Source organism: Pyxicephalus adspersus, chromosome 5 (genome assembly GCF_032062135.1).
Source record: "Pyxicephalus adspersus chromosome 5, UCB_Pads_2.0, whole genome shotgun sequence".
NCBI lineage: Eukaryota > Metazoa > Chordata > Amphibia > Anura > Pyxicephalidae > Pyxicephalus > Pyxicephalus adspersus.
The window spans coordinates 104,885,257-104,890,819 of record NC_092862.1 but is presented as its reverse complement, the minus strand read 5'-3'; positions in this window follow the sequence as shown (position 1 = coordinate 104,890,819).

The window sequence follows — 5,563 nt, the reverse complement described above, 5'->3', positions numbered from 1 at the left end:
GGGAGCGCACCACACACGCCTCCCTGTGTATATGTCTTCATATAACTTTATTTAGATGAAAGCAATCATTGCAATTACAATGTCACCACATGCATATGAAAAACACAAGCTAGTTGAATTGCTTGCGGCTAAGGCTTCTGACTGATCCAGCACAGTGCAGACATTGAGGATCCTCTGTACCTCACATTATAGGCACTAAAATAATATTATTATTATTTGGTATTATTTAAATGTTATAAATATGAACCTCATGATGGGTTCTTAAAGCAGTAAACCCAAAACAAAAAAAATCACACCTTCAATCCCAGAGATCAGTCAGTCCAGAGGTTTCTTCCATCTGATTCCGCATCGTCCAGGTATCTGTCTTCTCACATGTTCTTCTTCCTACATCACCCAATTTAGCACTGTGCAGGCACAAGATCAGGTGACGTAGATTGGGAAAAAACCTGGCCATGTGAGAGATTGGCAATTTTTTTCCCTATTGATAAAAGGGCTCCTTCTGCGCATGACTGAGATGCTCAGGCATGCGCCAAAGGAGCAGCCAAGAGCCTCTCAGGATGCATGACGTAGATATCCCGGGAGGCTCTAAAGGTGGCTTTTAGGGTGTTTATTTTTATTTTTACATTTTTTGGGGATAACCTCTCTCTTTACCCTCTGCCGTGGCAGCAAAGACTGAAGGGGAAACCTGAAGCCTTCTGGGATACTTATATCACATATCCCAGGAGGCCTGAAATCTGGCGTCATCTGAAGGTCCACGGATGTAAAAAAAAAAGTGCTGATCTCATGGATGTGCAGGGAGATCAGCATTTTGTTCTTACATTTTCACCAATACACACCACCCAATTTCACACCTGAACAATGACGTGAAAAGAACCCAGAAGAGAGAAGAAAGATAATGGCTGCACCTACTGTTGTGTCCGACCTGGAAAGAAGAGAGAAGTCGGGATCGTGAGGGACTCACTGGGCGTTTGTGGAGGGGTTGAGGGCTTTTCACCAGTCCTACACTTTTCACCTGAATGTAAAATGTATGTACAATCCAATCACTTTTGGAATAATCAAAGCTATGTAATAAAAGGACAAACCTAAACAAACTACTACCAGTATTATATCAAACAGGCCCCTATAATATGGAACTGATTGGTATGATGTACAATTAGAATACACAATGTAATTATCAGCTTCAATAGTAAGCCTATATATCCATTCACCTTCTTTTTGACAAAAATTCTAAAAGTTATCAGCACCCCTCCAATAAAGTCTAACTCAAAAGCCATGTACACACTAGATTATTGTCAGCCTAGATGAATGATCTTGAGTATCTCAGGGGGAAATCTAGCATGAGAACAGTGGTCTCTCAATGTCATTCTAGCTCCAGTGTTCTGTTCTATGGAGAAGGAAGATTGGGCAAACCACTGTTCTTTTCTTCTTTTCCTCTCCTCTTCATTCTCCATAGAACTGAATGGTGCTTTGTGTCCATTTGTTCATTCTCCTGTCACAGGAAATAATCATGAAATATCATTTCCAGAAACAGAAATCAGACGCCTGTACAGGGCTTATCTAATTCTCTACTACACTACAAAACTAGTTTCCGAGGGTCATTATTGTGCAGAACTGGTCTGAAGGACTAAGGGCTTAAAAAAACATGTGCAGTATGGTAACACATTTTGTGAATTAGTCATCTACTTTACAATTCCTTTTAAATGGCCCTCCATTGCAGCTCAGTTTCGATGCATGAGTTGCTGTGGAGTGCAATGGAGTGAAATCCCTTTAATGTCCTAGAGAGCAGATAGTGGTGTCCACTCTACAATACTCTGTAATATGTATAGGGTCTAAGACGGGTTGGGATATAGCAGGAGAGAAGTAGAGGGTTTACTAAGGCAGGGCAGAATTCTCAATTGGTCACTGTATGCACCTGGCCAGCATTACATGATTTAAATAGATGGGTACCACAAATTTCAGGTCCACATGACCGACCGACCGAAAATATTCACCTTCAACATCAGTGGACTGGTCCTCATTGGGCTACTCACCTTTCTCCCTGGTTAGGCCTTATGGAGAACTAATAAAATAAGCATGAAAATCACCAGGTCTAGTTAAATCCACCCCAGGATTTCTTTGCTTCTTTTTCCCATCTAGATATTGATGAACTCCGAATCTTAGGTCTGTGTTTTCTCTTTAAGGCTAAACCATACCAATGAAATTGCCATTGCGTTTTAGCAAATGCTTTACTTCTAGCTCGCACTACCTGCAGGTAAGAAATGAACAAGGGGCCCCTAAGTTCACTCCCTGCAGCTGTGTGTCCTGGAAGGGGGTGGTAACTATGCTTAGTGAGTATACTTTATGTACCCACATACATCAGTGTGGTTCCTTAAACAGTTCACTTTTATGGTGAGAATTATTATATAATAATATATTGAGGTGGTATTTTATATTTAGGACATTTAGGGCATCCAAATTCAAGTAATATAGTTAAACCATAGATATCTATGAAATTTTTATTTGGAATAACAATATAACATAAGCCAATGATGATAAAAAGCAGTAATCTTTTGACTGGCAGCACCAGATCCAGCTACCCTGGACTGTAGGACAGTCAGATTGGGGGAGTGTAACCAGCGGCAGCCAATGGAACTCTCATATATGTATACATATGTGTATCTTTATGGTAAGACCAAAGAAGTCCAGCAGTAGGGGGCACTGGGGTTGCTTGTGTGGTCTTCATACACTGTACCAATACCTTCCTTTCCAATACCATTTTCTGGAGACTGCAGAATCTGATTTAACTGTTCATCACAAATTCTACATTTCTTACTAGGCAGGAAGGTAATTTTCTTTCTATTATGGCAGAGAATTCCAAATCCTACTCCCACTTATAAAGGGTAAAATGTTTCTCCCCTCTCACACAATACAATGACAATCACCTATATATCTTTGCCAGGAACTTAGATTACTTTCCACCTTTGTTGTAAATTCTTTGTTTCTAAAGATTAGCATAACTGATCCACATTTTTTGTCTAAACATGCCTTCTTCAAACTTAAAAATAATAATATAATAAAAATAATATGATCCAGTAAAAACCTAATGCTGTGTAAAAATGATTTTTTTCTTATAGTATTTTAATGCTCCATATAATATTGTTTAGAGCAGCAGTTGCTTACCTGTGGTCTGCGGCTCTGGCCGGTGTGCCTCCTAGCGGGGCAGTGAAAGGACCCCGCTGGGGAGGGGGCGCACTGGCCAGAGCCGTGAACCATGTCCCCAAAATGGATCACAGGCTCAGGGTGGGTTGTGTCTCTGCATGGGTTCTGGCATTATGATGTCACTCTGGAGGAAGTTTCTTCCCCTTTTGAGTGACACATGGCTCCCCTTGCATGCGCAGTCCGGAGTCAGTGAAATCGGAGGTCCATGTAGTACAAAAGGTTGGTGACCATTGGTTTAGAGGCAGATGAAGATGCATGTTATGGGGATTACTGTGCTTGAAATTTACAGTAGTAGCAAAGCTCATGTTATCACAAAGCAGAGCTTTAAATGGGTCCGTAAAGCTTTGAGTAGAAGGGGGAAGGGTTTGGAGCTATTCTCAGATTTCATTGTTGTGAGATATCACACCATTCTGTTTATCAATATATTCGTTTTGATATTAAAGAAGAAAAAAAAAACATTGACAGCAATATACGAAAGAACAAGGGAAAAAACAAAGGACTATAATACTGTACTAAATAAAACAAACTGAGTGTAAATATACACACAAAACAAACCAGAAGAATGGGTATCAATGACATCAGATCAAATAATGTACTGTATTGGTATTGTACTGTTTGCAAACAGACAGGCATAAGGACCTTATATAAACGACATGATCTTTATTGAAATAAAAAGGGTAGTGGAAGGGTTTTAAACAAATTTTGAATCAAGGGAGAGGGTCAATTTGTGGCATTAATTTCCAGTGGACAAATGAAGGGGGGCAGGGGACCATAAAATCCACATTTCACACAATAAGAGCTGTATAGAAAGGCTAGTGGGGGTGAGCAAAACATAGTAATGCACATAATGTATTCATCCAGAAGGATCACCTTCTACAATCCCAATGCCTGGTATAATTGAAGAATGAGCAAAACATGGGTAATGATACAAGTATAAAGCACTCATGGTGACCATATTTTTTGGAATTTATCCAACTTGCCCTCCAGTATGGCTGGAAGTTTCTCCTAAAATATTGTTTTGGAAAGTCATTATTTGAACGCCTCGAATGTTAAGTTTTATGGTTTCCAGGCAATAGTTTTCCTCCCTGCTTTCAGAATATGAGACAGCAGATATAATTGTTGAAAGCTACACTGAGGTCAAATTGTAAGTAAATCACAAGTATTGTTTCCAATGGGTCTGGGAAAACAGGAACAACCAACACACTAAAGTCCTGGTTTATTAAAGCTCTACAAACCTGGAGAGGATACACTTTCATCAGTAAACCTGGAAGATCCAGCAAACCAGCAAAAGGATTTCTTAAAAGTAATTTGCTATTTTTTAGCAAATGTTTTCAATCCTGGACCAGATCCATTTCGTTTTGATGGATTACCTAATTACCTAGATTCACTGATTAAAGTGTATCCTCTCCAGCCTTGGAGAGCTTGAATAAATCAGGCCCTACATATATCACAGAATGTACTTTTCCGCAAAAGTGTGCAAAAAAGTGCAAACTGGTAAAATGAAGCCCTTCTTACACACACTATGCACACTTGTATCCTAACAATATGCCTGTAAATAATAAAAAAAAAAAAAAAACTTGTGGCTCCTGTCACATTTCAGAACAGTATATCAAACATGTTTTTCAACAGGATTGTTGATCATGGTAAAAAAAAAAAATGAATTTACATAAAATCATCCTGAGATGACAAACAGTTTTTAGGAGCAGGAGAGGAGAACAAATCAGACTGGCTTCCTACATTTTGAATCATGTACACTAAAATCTCTAAATCTGTTCAAGGTCAATCCACTGAAAATTATTGGCAACAAGATCAGCTGGCCAGACAACTAACCTGCCTATATAGCCTGGCTCTTCAACATTTTATTTTAGGAAGGTGGGCTTGATTGTGTTCTTCACAATATCCCTATAAAAAAAACTGGTTGTCCGTTTCACTGAACCAAGGCAAGTAGGTATTAGAATTCCTAATCTGCATACATATTTCAGGGTTCTGGACCAAAATGTATAACAGCTGGAGCATCAACATGACCGCTAGGTAAACAGCATTTTCAGAAAGGAGTGTCATTAATGGCAGTTCCTGTATGGTTCTCAGCACTGGTTTCCTTTAACAATGCTCCCATTTTGAATTCTGCTGAGGTATGAATCTTTATGACAAGATAGAATAAGTAAATCCTTCTCAGAAAGCATTTCTAGTTTTGTTTTCAGGTCAGCATCATGTTCAGCGATGTGTGGATACGCCTGCCAGGTTTTCTGATGTATGTGAATTCATGTGTGGACAGGTGCAGAGGTTGGGCTCTTTTTGCTACTGGGAAAATGAAGCATGTCCGCTATACGAAAAGTCAGACTTCAAATTTTTCTATCAATAATCG